At 41.4% G+C, this 18293-nt stretch overlaps 1 protein-coding gene across 1 annotated transcript in view; it reads left to right on the top strand.

Annotated features, from left to right (window-relative positions):
• The window catches only part of ctnnd2b (catenin (cadherin-associated protein), delta 2b), a gene marked incomplete at both ends in the record, with an annotated part of 250756 nt that overhangs the window by 737 nt on the left and 231726 nt on the right, over window positions 1–18293 (top strand). The gene's annotated exons all lie outside the window — the stretch shown is intronic.

Raw genomic sequence — 18293 nt, 5'->3', positions numbered from 1 at the left:
ATAAATATTTTGAAAATAGCTGATCTACAAGCTATAGCTTTCCTGCTACAGCCTTTCCTTTGAAGATTTTTTTTTTTTAAATAGCTGATCTACAAGCTCACAACGCATCGCGTTGCGAGGCGTTGTGAGCTTGTAGATCAGCTATTTAAAAAAAAAAAAAATCTTCAAAGGAAAGGCTGACGCCAGTGGTGGAAAAAGTACTCACATTTTTTACTTAAGTAAAAGTATCAATACTGCAATATAGAAGTACTCCATTACAAGTAATAGTCCGGAATTCAAAATGTACTTGAGTAACCAATACAAAAGTATTGGTATCAAAATGTACTTAAAGTACCAAAAGTAAAAGTACTAAAATGTTTGAAAATAGCAGATCTACAAGCTCACAACGCGTAGATCTGCTATTTTCAAATAGCCTATGTAGGAAATAGCGTTTAAGTGGTTAATGTATATTTTATAATGTAATAATTTAAATCTGAAAAGTAACTAGTAACTAACATTTTCCAATAATTGTAGTGGAGTAAAAGTACAATATTTGCCTCTGAGATGTAGTGGAGTAGAAGTAAGAGTATAGACAATTGGAAATACTCCAGTAAAGTAAAAGTACCTCAACATTGCACTTAAGTACAGTACTTGAGTAAATGTACTTAGTTACTTTACACCACTGGCTGACGCCTTTAGTTTGACACGCTGCCACGCTGAAATGCACGATCCCTGCATCCTACATTATTATTGACAATTATCAAATGATTCATCTGGACCATGTGCATTTTGATGCCAATACTTTTGTACTTTTACTCAAGTAACATTTTGAACACAGGCCTTCCTTTTACTTGTAACAGAGTATTTCTGCACTGTGGTATTGCTACTTTTACTTAAGTAAAATATTTCCACCACTGGTGCCCAGTAATGCAGCACCGTAAGTCTGTGCATTAAGCCACTGAGACCTGGAACGCATCTGTGTGTCATTTTTTTATTTGAGCTAAAAAGCATTATTTTACACTTTGGCTATTCAAAAATAGCAGATAATACAAGCTTGTAGATCTGCTATTTTTTTTTAAATCATGAAAATGTGTGCAAATCTTATATTATATTTTTAAAGCGAACACTCAAATCTTTGCTCCTGGGGGGTCCCTGGAACAAAACATTTTGAGATAGGGGTCTGCGGCCAAATGCATATAATTTTGGGGGTCCTTGACAATTGTGAAAAAGTCTGAGAATATACGTTTTTTTTTAACTGTTGGGATTTAGAAGACATTTGTAGAATCGGCTTCAGGTCTTTATGGGTTAAGGCGGCACTAGTACGCACGCACGCACGCACGCACGCACGCACGCACGCACGCACGCACGCACGCACGCACGCACGCACGCACGCACGCACGCACGCACGCACACACAGCACACACACACACACACACACACACACACACACACACACACACGCACACACACAGCACACATGCACATATTTTGTGGCATTTGTCAGTCTTGATAATCCGTCCCCCCGTGAGGGGGAGGAGGGTTCCTGGTGTTTATCTCTCCCTTCATGTGTATGAGATTGATTAGTTTCTTTTTATTTCCCACAGCTGTCAGACTGTGTGTGTGTGTGTGTGTGTGTCAGACTGTGTGCCCGTCATTCATCATCCTCACTGCTATAACCCATTGACACCGGGAAAAGCATCTGTCATTTTACATTTTAACCACTTCAACCATTATCTTATACTTTGGCTATATTAGAAAATAGCAGATATACAAGCTCATTGTGTAGCACGTGAGCTTGTAGATGTGCTATTTAAAAGAAATCTTGAAACTTTGTGCAAATCTTTGAATATATTTTTAAAGCGAACATTTGTAACTCAAATCGTTGCTTCTTGGGGGGGTCCCTGGAACAACATATTTTGAGATGGGGGTCCGCGGCCAAATACATATAATTTAGGGGGTCCTTGACACTGAAAAAGTTTGAGAACCACTGATATTATAACACTAACATAAGTTTAAAAACATAAAACGGTCTTCTAGGATTTAGAAGACATTTGTAGAATCCCCCCAGAAGCAAAGATTTGAGTTACAAATGTTCGCTTTAAAAAATATATATTCAAAGATTTTTTATTTATTTTTTAAATAGCAGATCTACAAGCTCATAGCGCGGCACTCGGTGCCGCGCTATGAGCTTGTAGATCTGCTATTTTTGAATAGCCCAAAGACATCTTAAAATGACACACAGATGCGTTCCCGTTCTTAATGGGATAACATGACTGCTTGACTGAGCACAGTGTGAGAGAGGAGACTCTTCAAAAGGCTTTCATTTGCTAAAATGAAACGCTCGCCATATTCCCCCCAAATTAGCGGAAAACTAAATAATTGACACTTCCTGTGACCAATTAATAGCCGCGGTGCTGAGTCCATCCATCACGCTATATCTATCGGTCGACGGTTTTGCGTACAAAGGAGCAAAATGGTGATCGTACTTTACAAATGTGTGTAATGTGTGGATTATGGACATTACTGTTTCCTAAAAGGAGTATTTATGGACCATTCGCCCTGAACGTGTGAGGATAATACATTTACAACTTGGAAATTTGTGTTGAGTAATCTTCAGTATAGTCTCTTTTTGGGCAGATACTTTTACCACTACTTGTACCAATAGTATTACTATTATATCAATACTACTATTTGATCCGGATCCAGCCAGATCCAATCCAATAGAAATAGTAAAATCAACAGGAAGTTGACATTTTTATAGTATATATATATATCTATTATATCTATATTTTTTTTTGGGCGGTGAAACCGCCCCTATAAGTGAGATTTGGAAAAATTTACAAATATCTTGCGCTGTGATCTGGGCCCAGGAAATTTGTACAATTATCCTGCGCTGTGATTGGCCAATCACAGTCTATTCAGGACTGTGATTGGCCAGTGTCACATGACACATGTGCATAGCCCTATATAAGAAACCATAACTTGAAAAAAACCATAAATTGTTTTTTTTCAAGTTATGATTCCGTCCATCATAAAGAGTGTTTCAATAAATGTATTTATTTTTTGTACATGATTGGTTGACTCCATTCAGTATTGTGATTAGCTAGCAAGACACCGCCCACTTCACACAGGGTGTGATTTTTTTAAACAGTACTGGGTTTGGTGTTCTATACTCAGAATCAGGTTTGTTTGCATCCGTTTACGGGCTAAAAGAGCCTGCATCAGAGTGGTCTTCAATCATTTGGAGGCCCACACCTCGCAACCCCCGGCACCACAGGTTGAAAAAAATCACTGTTTTACATGTATTAAAGCTAGAAGAGAAGTCCTACTGCTCTATCACTATGCATGAGAGACAACCACCGCACACATACACACACATACAGGCACACAATGACCACCTACTGTCTTTACAAACCACAGCGTGAAGCTGCTCTCCCAACGGAACCGGCCTTATTGTCCATTTAAGACCTGCAGCTATTCAGCAGAATAAATTGAAGCACTTGCAGATGGAAAGGGAATGAAGAAGGAACTGAAATTCAAAGCCTGAGTGGTTATTCATCCCGAGAACCGAGAGGAAGACGGGGGGAAAACTGTGTGCGTGCGTGCACACACGTGTGTGTGTGTGTGTGTGTGTGTGTGTGTGTGCGTGCGTGCCCGAGCGAGCGTGCGAGAGAGAGAGAGAGAAACAAAGAGAGAGGCGGGCAGAGAGAGATACAGAAATAAAAAAAGCCACTAATGTCTCCTAAATGACACAGAGCTCTTAAACGGCATCAAAGTGGATAGCTTTTAGCTGCAGAGAGCTAGTGGTTTCTTTCTGCAGCCTCTCGCTGCACGCGGCTGTGAGATAATTAATGTGAATGAATGGTGCCGTATACTACTAGTCTCTCTCTAATTGGCCCTCTGCCAGAGGAGTGTGGCGTTCCCTTTGGGCCTTTAGTTCACCACGCTATAACACGTCAACTATCTCTGACTGTCCACAGCCCACACCATGCAGCGCCCTAGCACCGTTTCAGACATAATCACAGGCAGTGGTGTGTGTGTGTGTGTGTGTGTGTGTGCGTGTGCGTGTGCGTGTGCGTGTGCGTGTGCGTGTGCGTGTGCGTGTGCGTGCGCGTGCGCGTGCGCGTGCGCGTGTGCGTGCGTGCGTGCGTGCGTGCGTGCGTGCGTGCGTGCGTGCGTGCGTGCGTGCGTGCGTGCCACTTCAGCCCTATTTACATGTTGGCCATTTGAAAATAGCCGATCTATTTGTGTTGCGTTGTGAGCTTGTAGATCGGCTATTTTCGGCGTTGTGAGCTTGTAGATCGGCTATTTTCGGCGTTGTGAGCTTGTAGATCGGCTATTTTCAAAAGATTTTAATGCATTTTATACATTTAGAAAACTTAGTGAAATGGGATATTCTGCATAATGGTACTTTCTACTTACTTTTACAGAGTATTACATTGCAGTATTGATACTTTTAAAGTAAAACTAAATTATGACTTTTTACACCACTGAAAAGGGTCATGTGACAGGGACGTGTCCCAGTGGCCAATGCAGGGTCTACTTATGTCTATGGATGCAGCTGCTTTCATCAGATAATTGCAACTCTTTGACACAGTTATTCAGTTTTTGAAAAAGTATGTTTGGAGCCTCATCCTCTGGTAAAGCTAATCAAAAAAACTATCTTATGGCCTCGATCAGACAAGACGTGTTTTTTGTAGGCCACAAAATGCAGGATGCACGTTACACGGCCGTTCTATAGAGAAGCTTGCAAAAACTGATAAACAAGAAATATGCCATGCAGTTGCTCAATATTGATACATTTTGCATATGCAATGGATAGTTTAGAAAAAAATAGCAGATCTACAAGCTCACAACGTGTCATGGTGTGACTCGCTGTGAGCTTGTCAATTGGCTATTTGCTGTACAACAAAGTATATATGGGGCATGAAAACTATATTATAGCAAAAAAATAAACTAAACAAAATGCTGCTCCTGCAATACAAGAGCAGCAAAGAGCAAAAAGCTTCACACATTGATAACAATTACAAAAGGATGCGTCCAGCTGCTAAAAACGTGCCGTATGGGTTAATCTCACTTGAGTTCCAATTCCCTACTTTTATGATTGGTGTCAAGACATGAAAGATTAAACCTGGAATGATAACAGTTTCATCACTTGAGCTTCTCTGATTGTGCTTTTCTCTTAGAATCAATCCATACATCACAGCCCACTGTCAGCATCATAGAAGACAGAGATATCTACAAAACTCTTATCAGATTCCTCCTCCACAAAATGTCATCACCATCATCATCATCATGTTTCCATACCAGTAGTGGAAAAAGTACTCAAATGTTTTACTTAAGTAAAGTAAAAGTATCAATACTGCAATGTAGAAGTACTCTGTTACAAGTAAAAGTTCGGAATTCAAAATTGACTTGGGTAAAAGTACAAAAGTATTGCTATCAAAATGTACTTAAAGTACGAAAAATGTTTGAAAAGTACTACCATGTTTGAAAATAGCAGATCTACAAGCTCACAACGCGTCGCGATGCGACGTGTTGTGAGCTTGTAGATCGGCTATTTTCAAATAGCCTAGGTATAAAATAGGGCTAAAGTGGCATGTTTTATAATGTAATAATGTATATCTGCAAAGTAACTAGTAACTAAATATTTCAAATAATTGTTGTGGAGTAAAAGTACAATATTTGTCTCTGAGATGTAGTGGAGTAGAAGTAATAGTATTGAAAATTGGAAGTACTCCAGTAAAGTAAAAACTCCAGTAAAGTAAACCTCAAAATTGTACTTAAGTACAGTACTTTAAAGAAAGTTGAACGGTGTCAGCCACTTGAATCCGACGTGTCAATAAAGCTCATTTTGACGTGTTGATGATAGGGTTCTTTTTTTCCCCCTCCCTTCCCTTCTCGTCGCCCCGCCTTCATGATGTGATACTTTGTTAATGTGCCTGTTGAGGATTAATTAGCATTTATTCTCTACAAGCTAACTCATTAACTTGGCAGATGCCGATTCTCTTACCCAAGTTTCACAACACGGTTATATATTAATGAGAAGAGATTTCACAGCGGATGAAATATTTATCTTGTTTGATTTCTTATTCAAGCTGGGGTGCAGAGGAGAAAGTTTTTTTTGGGGGGGGAGACACACTGCACAGCATGTCGGGGGGGAGCTTCCTAATGGACTCTCCTCTCCTCTCTCTGTCTTCTACTGTGTTTTATGGTAGCTGTTTGTCTTTATATCTCTCTACCGGTAGCTCTCCACTCGCACTCTGTCTCTCTCCTGAGTGTTTGGCATTTGAGACGCTTTCATTTATTTTTTATCTCCACTCACGGGAAGACTGGAGGCCACAAAACACACTGGAAACAAGGACAATATGTCTTGGCTCAAGTTGGCTGTGTCTGTGTATACTGCACTGTAGCTGTGTGTTAAAGTTAAAGGGCAAGACCGCTTTGGTAGAGGTTTGGGTTGTGTAGTTACCTTAACATGATAGTACAGCGGATAAAAGCAATATTTTGGGAGAATCGTTCACTTGGTGATACAAGCGTGAAACTTGGTACAGATCATCTTTAGAGGTCATTTATCGATTTTTTTAATCGAGCCACTTGAAAATCAAAGATGGCGGCCATTTTTCAAGATGGCCGACATCTTAGTGGGCAGTTAAGTGATATGATGGTTTATTTGGTGATACAAGCATGAAAATTGGCATGAGCAGTCTCTGTGGGTCACTTGACAATAGGCCACCCACAGCTACTTGAAATTTCAAGATGGCGGCCATTTTTCAAGATGGCCAACACTTTAGTGGAGCAATTAAGTTATATAATGGTTTATTTGGTGATACAAGCATGAACATTGGCATGAGCAGTCTCTGTGGGTCACTTGACAATAGGCCACCCACAGCTACTTGAAATTTCAAGATGGCGGCCATTTTTCAAGATGGCCAACACTTTAGTGGAGCAATTAAGTTATATAATGGTTTATTTGGTGATACAAGCATTAAATTTGGCATGAGCAGTCTCTAAGGGTTGCTTGACAAGAAAACACTCCCAGCCACTTTACATTTCTATTTTCAAGATGGCCGCCCCCTGGATCCTCAAAAGATACATTTTCTCATAGAAATTTATGTTTTTTTTTCTTTAAGGACGATTATACGATTATTATTATTATGCTAAAGAACAACTTTTAACACATCACAATATAGTTGTGTTGATTTGTTGATCATAGATAGATTAGATAAGAGTGAATATCTGCACTACCAGGGCACACTGGTGATATATCACTGCTGTTAAACTCAGAGTGGGGTTCAATGTCAGCTAATTGAAAGTTGGTATCCCAAATGCTGTCTAATTTACCCCAAAACAGTTAGATAGCCGCACCTGAATTGACAGGTTGTGCCAGCACGGGAGAGCCGAGCCAAGGTTAATGGGGTTTTAGTTAACCGGATGGTGTACAGATCGCTCAGGATTTAAATGGCATTGGATGAACGATCGAACTAAGTGTAGGGTTAAGGCACAAACTTAGTTGTATCCCATACATCAAAGTGCTTGGTAAAAGGTGGTAAAAGGATAAACCCTCGGCCTCTGCCTATGCTGCAGACATGGCAGAAGCCATCATAACAGTTGTGAAAACTAACTGGGACAGATGTTTAATTTGTCAGCAGGTCACCAAGGAAAAACTCATTCAGCCGAGTTTATTCAACAGAGAGCACGATCGTACTGGTTATGATACCATTGCAAGAAATGTTCCATTATTTCATAAGATCAATGCTCTGCCTATCTTACTTAGTCCAACCCGACTAGATGAAGGTGATGGCATAGAAAGCACATCGACAAGAAACAGAGCAAAATATAATTCAAGCTGTAAACTTAGGTTCAACAACACAGAGCTGGAAAGGGCCCAAAAGAGAGCATCTACATCTGCTGAAGACACTGAAGATACCAAAGATATCCATGTCAAGAGGCCAAGAAGATCTAATGTATGACCGGTCCAGCGATGTCACAACTGTGAACGAGGCCAGGCTTGATCTCTTTGCCAGAAAGCAAAGACAATATGACTTGATCCCACCAACTCAAGCAGCACTCAAAGAGCATGCCAAACATGCTTCTTATGAGGCTGGATACGTGTGGGGACAGGCATTGAAGCGACATCCACAAATGCCGAGCCCATCTGACTGGGGATGGGTGGAACAGGACGAGAAGTGGAAAGTCTTCTGGACTCCACTTCCACCTATTGCGGAGAGTTGTTGGGAGTTGACCAAATGTGGGTGCTCCAAGGCATGTACTGGAAGGTGTAACTGCTTCAGATATGGACTCAGTTTCACATGCCTATGTAGTTGCCCATGCTAGAACCTATTTGCATGTTTATTTTGCCAGAGTTATTCCCTGTTGTCCTCTGTGTTTTCAAGTGGAGGCCTATGGCTCGGCTTCCCCTCGTCACATCGACGCATCATGTTTTACTTTTTATCTAGTCTATTACTGTGTAATTTTCAGTTGTTACTTTGTAACATTGCTTCCACTGCCTTCCACTGCCATATCTAACAGTGAAGCACATTTTCAGTTTAGTTCCTTAGTATCGTTTGTCATGGTTCCGAACTTCCGTGGCTATTGCCATTCAGTATTAGCCATTACTCATAATTTTGGAGCACTGTCCGTTCAGCACCACAACTGTGCTTATCAGCACCACAACTGTGCTAATTTATTCATCTTATTTTTTGTTTCCCCACCCCTTAGTATTTATTTGACACATGTAATGGCTGTTAGTTTAAAAAAAACAATATATATATATATATATATATATATATATATATATATATATATATATATATATATATATATATATATATATATATATATATATCCTCCCTTGTGACTGTTACCTTGTCGTGGTAAGGGAGCTTGTTTAGGCCTACCTCAGTGAACCCTGAGAGCTATGCCGGTGGGAGGCAACTCCTGACAGGTCTTACCAAACTGGACAGGTCGTGGGCGAGGAGTCAGACAAAACACAGTCAACAACCTCTCTTGACAGAGCTTTTTGAGGAACCCAATACATTTCTATGAGAAAAGGTATCATTTAAAGATTGACATCTTGAAATTTCAAGTGGCTGTGGGCGGTTTCTTGTCAAATGACCTTTTGAGACGGCTCATGGCAATTTTCATGCTTGTATCACCAACTAAATGATTTCTTAAGCTTAACTAGTCCACTAAGGTGGTGGCCATCTTGAAAAATGGCCGCCATCTTGACATTTCAAGTAGCTGTGGGTGGCTTATTGTCAAGTGACCCACAGAGACTGCTCATGCCAATTTTCATGCTTGTATCACCAAATGAACCATTATATAACTTAAATGCTCCACTAAAGTGTTGGCCATCTTGAAAAATGGCCGCCATCTTGAAATTTCAAGTAGCTGTGGGTGGTCTATTGTCAAGTGACCCACAGAGACTGCTCATGCCAATTTTCATGCTTGTATCACCAAATAAACCATCATATCACTTAACTGCCCACTAAGGTATCGGCCATCTTGAAAAATGGCCGCCATCTTGAAATTTCAAGTAGCTGTGGGTGGCCTATTGTCAAGTGACCCACAGAGACTGCTCATGACAATTTTCATGCTTGTATCACCAAATAAACCATCATATCACTTAACTGCCCACTAAGGTATCGGCCATCTTGAAAAATGGCCGCCATCTTGGATTTTTGAGTGGCTCGATTAAAAAAGTCAAAGAGTTGACCTAAAGGAATGTTCATGCCAATTTTCACGCTTGTATCACAAAGTGAACGATTGTTCCTACTATCCGCTCTACTATGATGTAACTAAAGGTGGACAAGAAATCAAAACTAATTGCTCCATTGACTAGAAATTGATAATTAAAAAATTATGCTCCTCGTTGACTTACATTGTACGGTGAAACAGCTCTCAAAGTCACTCTTTTAGCACGTAAACAAATGCAAACAAAGTTTGTTCAGACAATATAGAACATCACCAAACCCAGGAGTGTTTTTTTTTATATACAAAATTCTCCTGATTGATTTTACTATTTTTATTGGGAAGAAAACCCGGACTGGATCTGTGGATCCGGATCTTCAAATTGTAAAATCAACAGGAAGTTGACATTTTTATTTAAAAAAAAGAAAAAACAGTAGCCTACTGGGTTTTGTATATTGGTCACGCCTTCACGTCTTAAATCAAGGAATAAGACCTGGCGGTTCTTAATTCACGTAAAATAGGGCCCACAGTCTGACACAGATCAGTGGTAAGGTAGTTCCGCAACAACGAACTCAGGGTCATTTTAGATTTTAGCTATACAGGTATATATAGCAACATAGGTTGTGCGTGCGTGCGTGTGTATTTCCTTCGGCTGGTAGTTTATTCTGTCATTGAGCCAGACTGATGGGTACAAACAGCCACAACAGAGCAGTTATAGTGCAGTGGACAGACAGGGGACAGTCAGGGGACAGACAGGGGGACAGAGAGTACCGGGCAGCCGGCATGCAGGCTCCCACAGCAGTTGTTCCAACGTGTCAGGCTGTGACAGTTCAATCTCCCAGCTTGCTACTCTCTGCTACCTGTCTCTGACTCACTTGAAGGAGACAGCAAGGCAATAAAGACGCTGTGTGTGTGCGTGTGTGTGTGCGTGTGTGTGTGCGTGTGCGCGTGTGTGTGTGTGTGTGCGTGTGCGCGCGTGCGCGTGGGTGTGTGTTCAAAGATGCACTTGAAAAGGTAGGGGCTGTTGCAGGACATCACAAGAACTGTTTCCAAAGGAGTCAATTAACTGCAAGCTTTTAATGGACAAAGTTACAGTCCATGCACAGAGTAAGTAGGTAAGGCCTAATGTAAACTCAGTGGAGTAAAGTAACTAAGTACATTTACTCAAGTACTGCAATTAAGTAAAATATTTAGGTATTTTTTACTTTACTGGAGTATCTTAAATTTTCTGTACTTTTACTTCTACTCCACTACATCTCAGAGGCAAATATTGTACTTTTACTCCTCTACAATTATTAGAAAACTTTAGTTACTAGTTACTTTGCAGATATAAATTATTATATTATAAAACATACATTAACCACTTCAGTCCTATTTTATACATAGGCTATTTGAAAATAGACGATCTACAAGCTCACAACGCGTCGCATCGCGACGCGTTGTGAGCTTGTAGATCGGCTATTTTCAAACATTTTAGTACTTTCACTTTTGATACTTTAAGTAAATTTTGATGCCAATACTTTTGTACTCTTACTCCAGTAACATTTTGAACACAGGCCTTTTACTTGTACAGAGTATTTTTATATCGTGGTATTGATACTTTTACTTAAAGGAGAATTTTGGACTAAAGTTTTCTTACCTTTTCTATGACGTTATGATATCTTAGGATGAATGGTACAGTAGAAAAATTTCATAACTCCACCCCTGAGCCGCCACAGCTTAAAAGGTGCGCGGATAGGCCTTAGGTTAGATCACATATTTTAATAGCTTTTTTTTTTTTTGAGATCTGACGTTCATAGTGACAGAACACTGTCCCCAAAAAAAAAAAAAAAAAACAGAAGTCTCGCTAGACGAGATTTCAATCTCGAGATTTCAATCTCGTCTAGCGAGACTTCTGTTTTTTTTTTTTTGGTTGCATAGTGTTCTGTCAATATGAACGTCAGATCTCACAAAAAAAAAAAAAAAAAAAGCTATCAAAATATGTGATCTAACCTAAGGCCTATCCGCGCACCTTTTAAGCTGTGGCGGCTCAGGGGTGGAGTTATGAAAATGTTCTACTGTACCATTCATCCTAAGATATCATAACGTCATAGAAAAGGTAATAAAACTTTAGTCCAAAATTCTCCTTTAAGTAAAATATGTGAGTAGTTCTTCCACCACTGCTTATACTCCGTAGTACGACATAACCGTCACAAACAGATTTTCACGGCGGCTTGCCTTGAACTGAGGACTGGTGCGTAGGTAGAGAACAGCCAAAACATAAGTTGTACCACACGCTGTGTCTTCACCTACAACAATGTATTTTGTTGAAGAACAATGAAATACTGTAGGTCAGTTGACTCAAAACATTTTTCTTCAATAAATACATTGTTGTGAAGTGAAGACAGTGTGCAGGACCAGCTGTTTTTTTGTATGTAAGCAAGCTACTGCAGCTTGTAGTCAATGTGGTGCAATGGCAAATAAATGAATGTTAAATCATGATTTTTTATCCCACGATTTTGTAACCCATTTTTTCACCCAGTGCCAATTGCCTAAGCTTGTAGTCCTGGGCGCTACTCTCCCTCTGCCAGCCTGAGCTCATGCTTCCTTCAACGCATGAGGAGTGAGCAGGCCGCTTCTTATCACCTGACAGGGGGTGTTTGCCCGGTAGGACGTAGCGTGTGGAAGGAACACGTTATTCCAACCAGTTCCTTTCCCCTCCATCAGGCGCCCCGGCTGACCAGGGGGAGGCAGTATAGAGACCAGGATTACTGCATGTTTTTGTGAGGGTATTAACTACCCTAGGGGACACGGGGAGAACATACAAACTCCACACAGAAAGGCCCTTTCGCCAACCCCACCTAGGGTATGGGCGCTGATGATAGAGCAATCTTAAATCTTTAGCAGTGTGTTTAGATGTTGGTCCTGATCCTACTGGAATGTGAGACTAGGAGACTATATTTTGGACGCCCGTATAAGGGACTTCAGAATTTTCCAGTTATGTTTTACGTGATCTGGATGAGATCTTTGTTTAGATAAACATAATATATCACATTTAGTTTTACGTTGCTTTCTGCGACGGCCATTCCTTAAAAATATTTTTTTAATGTCTTGTCTGACTGAATATAAATTGTATTCACAGACAGAGAAGAGTTTCAGCCAGTGGTGTGTTCTAGGTTTTTTCGGAGGGCATACTATAATTATTCCCTGGCACACGCGCGGCACGTGCACGCGCACATGTGCGTGTATGTACGCGCGCGCGTGGTCGCCGAATGAAATATCCGCTCTATTGTTAAGTAGTTAATGTGTGAATTACTTCAAAACTCCAACGGCCAGCGGTCATTATCACCTCAAGACACACATAGTCTCACATAAGCCTTCACCTCAGACGCCTCATTATCACACGAAAAAGGCTATTTGAACTGAAGTCTACATTCTTGCTGCCCCCCAGCCCCTCCTCCTGCGTATCAGATACACTTTCTCTGGACGTTTTTTGGGATGGCTACGCTTGGCTACGAAACATTTCTGCAGGTCACACTACATTACATAACACGGTAGAACACACCACCCTGGTTTCAGGGACAAACTCACTTCATTCATCCATCTGTTGGGGAGCAGCTAGAGCACGCTGCCATCTCTAGATAGATACTTTATTGTCCTAGCGGAAATTCATTTTGTTAAGCCATCAGGATACAAAAAAATCACAAAACATAACATAGATACACAATACATAGACAGATCACACAATACATTGACAGTGCTACACAGCTCCTCTCTTACAGAGTGTAAACTAGAAAAGGCCACCAGTCATGATTCAAGTCAAGAGGCATCACATTACATTTTATGCACAGAACTGAGATGGGGCCTGTTTGTTCAGGAGTCCTATACTTGTGGGGACAAAATGATCTTGAAGCCCTAGCCTGCAACATTGGCACTGTGTACCGTCGTCCTGATGGTCAGAGGTGGTATTGACTGTATAACGGGTGTGTTCTATCCCTAGCAATAGCCCTCCCCTTCCTCAGCACCCGGGTCTCACACATTGCTGCCATACTCTCAAGTCGTACCCCAGCTATCTTGCTGGATACATTGAAGATTTTATGGAGTTGTTGAATGGATTAGCTGTTGAATGGATTACTTTCTCACAGGAAAGCGTGATTGATCATAGAGGGAGACAACGAATAACAGAGAGAAATATATGTACAATGATTCTCGCTTAAAATGATGCATAACTTTTTCTCTCTGTCGTGTGACAACGATGTCGTCGTCCACCCGGTGCGCATCATCATCATCACCACCACCGTACAGTACGTCAGAGAATGAATCACCACATTCTCCAAAAAAAGCTTAAAGTCGGTTTCAGCTCTGTTTGCGAGCGGGGTGGTTTGATGCAAACACAGACGGCGGAGGACTTAAAGCCCCACACAGGCTGCAGTTTAACTGGGAGAAAAACAAGACAAATCTGTCTGGTCCAGGATGAGTGTCTAAGTGGTTTCTGGTAACCGGCCTGCTTCTAAATCTCTCCCACCAGAGCCCATGACTTTCTGTGTGTGTGTGTGTGTGTGTGTGTGTGTGTGTGTGTGTGTGTGTGTGTGTGTGTGTGTGTGTCACACTCACCAGCCGCTTTCTCTCTGATGCACACGCTTTATTTAACTCTTAGCTTTTTTTTCTTCTTCTCATTCCCTCTTTCTATTTTAATCTCTCTCTCTCTCTCTCTCTCTCTCTCTCTCTCTCTCTCTCTCTCTCTCTCTCTCTCTCTCTCTCTCTCTCTCTCTCTCTCTCTCTCTCTCAAAAATATCAGATCTACAATATATCTGCTATTTTTGAATAGCCAAAGAAATCTAAAATGACAGAGATTTGTTCCCGGATTGAATGAGTTAACTCTTGTTCTATTTTCAGCAACTGGGTTTAATTATTTTCTGTCCCAGTCATGACAACAACAGTGGCCAGACAACAGTCATGGTCTCAGCTATGCAGCCCCCCCCCCCCCCCGTGACATTTTCTCTCTGAATGGAGAGAAAATGTCCCCCCACCCCCCACCAACCCCTCCCACCATACGCCACCCATGCACCCCCCACCACGAAACAGCTGAAATGCCAGTCGGACACCACAGGGCACAATTAAGGGACTTTACCATGGAGAAATATGGAAAGAGAAGAGGCTAGCAGTGTCTACAAGCACACGCACGTACACACACACACACACACACACGCACACACACTAACAGGCATGCATACACACACAGATCCACTCGCACAGCAAATAGCTCATATACTTATGCTTGAATCTTTAGTAATACAATAATGAAATAATAATGTCACTATAGTGCTTGACTGGAACATTATGAAATTGGTAGAATATTAAACTGTCCATTGAATTGCTTGTCAAGCAATTGCCAGGGGAGGTATAGTAGTGACTCCCCGGTTCAATTCCGCTGGCTTCGCGTCAAGGTGTCCTTGAGCGAGACACTGTCACTGAGCCCCTAACTGCTCCCTGTGCCAGTGATGGGTGGATGCCCACTGCTCTGATTCCATTCAATCCGGGAACACATCTGTGTCATTTTAGATTTCTTTGGCTATTCAAAAAGTATTTTTTCTAAATTCCATTTAGTTTTAGTCCCAGGACCATTTAGTCATCTGAAATGTTTTCGTTTTTGTCTAGTTTTAGTCGACTAAATATCTTAAGATTATAGTCGACTAAATCTGCAGTTGATTTAGTAGACTAAAATGTATGTTGGCGGTGCCTTGATGGCGTCGTAATGGCTGATTTTACACTCGGTTGCATGCTGAAAACAGCAGATCTACAAGCTCACTGCAACGCGTTGTGAGCTTGTAGATCTGCTATTTTCAGAGCGCAACACTCGAGCGCGAACAAGCATAAAATGACTTGTCTTTTAGTTATACTGGATCTCTTCTCCACTAGTCCCTCACTAACATGTTAGTCTGGTTTTTATTTGTTATTGCGAACGCGGAAGGAGGCGCGGCGAAGCCGCATCTCCGCCCAAGTGCAGCTTACTATGAAACCGTGCTCGGGTTGTGTGTGTGTCTGTGTCTCTGTGTCTCTGTGTCTCTGTGTCTCTGTGTGCGTGCACTGCCTGTGTGCAGCCGCCAGAGTGCGCCAGAGTGCAGGAATGTAGACAATGCTCTGATTAAAATGCACAACAGCCTGCAAAACACACACACACACACACACACACACACACACACACAGACACACAGACACACACACACACACACACACACACACACACACACACACACACACACACACACACACACACACACACACACACACACACACACACACACACAATGTCAATGTTCTCTCCCCATCACAGTGAAATAACACGGATTACAAGTCCGTAAATACACAATATTTTCGAGCTGCGTTCGCTTCCAGCGTTCGCAGCGTCTTACTTGTATATTTAGTCTTGGTTTTAGTCATCACTCAGCTTAGCTTTTATTTAGTTTTTATTTAGTTTTCGTCAGTGAAAAAAGGTAGTCGACCAACATTTTTCGTCATCGTTTTAGTGGAGGAAATCAACCCTGCTTCAGTATGGGACACACAACACGATCAGGCCAGGTGAGCCCCAGGATGGCGCTGTAAGGCCTCCCATATGGAGGAGCTCCGGGGGACCTGATGGTGTGACGGGCCCTTTATGAGGTCCATGAGCTTCACAGCTGTAGAGGAGTGGTGATGAAAAAAAAAGGTTCATTTCAGCGAACAAACGATTTCGTTCACGTTCACGGCAATGATTCGTTCAAATGATTCGTTCAAATGATTCGTTCAAATGATTCGTTCAAATGATTCGTTCAAATGATTCGTTCAAATGATTCGTTCAAATGATTCGTTCAAATGATTCGTTCAAATGATTCGTTCAAATGATTCGTTCAAATGATTCGTTCACGTTCTCGTTCAGTAGCGCTGTTTTCTAGTGTTCAAAATGTACTCGAGTAAAAGTACAAAAGTATTGGCATCAAAATATACTTAAAGAACCAAAAGTAAAAGTACTAACATATTTGAAAATAGCCGATCTACAAGCTCACAACGCGTCGCGATGCGACGCGTTGTGAGCTTGTAGATCGGCTATTTTCAAATATCCGAGGTATAAAATAGGGCTAAAGTGGTTAATGTATGTCTTATAATGTGTGTAAAACACCACCACGGGAGCGTGTTTTTTTTTACGTCGCCCGTGAACGTAGCAGTTTCAGAAAGTGAACAAGCTCGTTCACGTTCAATGGCAAATGAACTAGTTATTTTGAACGAATCGATCATGAACGACACATCACTACTGTAGAGGAGGTCGCTGATGCACACAGCCTGGTAAAACAGCAACCTTGGTGCTTGGAGCCTTGCTGTTTTGGAGGTTATTATTCTGGAAGCCCCATGCAGCGCCATATAGTCTCCCAAAGGCAGCTGACATCACTTGCCTGATCCGGTTATGGATTTCAAATGCATGGTGCTTGAACCCCATTCAATCCAGGAACGCATAGCCTACTGTGTCATTTTTTAAAAAGAAATCGTGAAAATGTGTGCAAATCTTTGAATATGCATTTTGTATCTCAAATCCCATTTTTGGGGTCCTTGACGTGAATAAAAGTTTGAGAACCACTGATTATAGCAACATAAGTAAAAAATAGATAAATAAAAAGGATTTTTCTTTTTGCTTTAAAACACATATATATAAAAATGTTCATGATTTTTCAAATAAAATAGCAGATCTACAAGCTCGATAAAGTCTGTAGGAGCAGTAGCAAAAAGTGTGTTTTGAAGAAAACGCACTATATGGCAGAAAATGGCACAAACATGGCCTACTGTATAAGTTGCGTCATGATCCTAGGAATCCAGGGGAAAAAAAGCTGTTGATTGTGTACGGCTCAGGAGTTCCTTTGTGCCTTTGTGGAACACACCATGCAAACTCAGCCAATAGTCATTTGAATAAGCACAAAAACATTTCAAAATAAAATACTGGAGTTGTTTTGCATGTTGCTCTGCCCTGGTTGAGGTTCACTGTGAGAGAGAGAGAGAGAGAGAGAGAGAGAGAGAGAGAGAGAGAGAGAGAGAGAGAGAGAGAGAGAGAGAGAGAGAGAGAGAGAGAGAGAGAAAGAGACGACAGTAGTGAAAGAAACACGACAGACAGACAGACAGACAGACAGACAGACAGACAGACAGACAGACATCATACTGATCACACCTCTCCAGATGGATTGCCTCTGGGTAAGTGAGATTAATATGTACAGTATGCTTGTACTTTTGTCTTACACCATGCTGCTTCTGCTGTTACTTCAGCAGCGATTTGGACACTGTCACTACACGCACACGCGCACAGACACACACAGTCACTACGCACACTCACACACACACACACACACACACACACACACACACACACACACAGACACACACACACACACACACACACACACACACACACACACACACACACACACACACACACACACACACACACACACACACACACACACACACACACACAATGTCAATGTTCTCTCCCCATCACAGTGAAATAACACGGATTACAAGTCCGTAAATACACAATATTTTCGAGCTGCGTTCGCTTCCAGCGTTCGCGCGTCTTACTTGTATATTTAGTCTTGGTTTTAGTCATCACTCAGCTTAGCTTT

This window comes from Gymnoscopelus braueri (assembly GCF_963280865.1).
Source record: "Gymnoscopelus braueri genome assembly, chromosome: 10".
Taxonomy (NCBI): Eukaryota; Metazoa; Chordata; class Actinopteri; order Myctophiformes; family Myctophidae; genus Gymnoscopelus; species Gymnoscopelus braueri.
The sequence above is the reverse complement of the archived record's forward strand: the minus strand, read 5'-3'. Positions and strand labels throughout refer to the sequence as shown.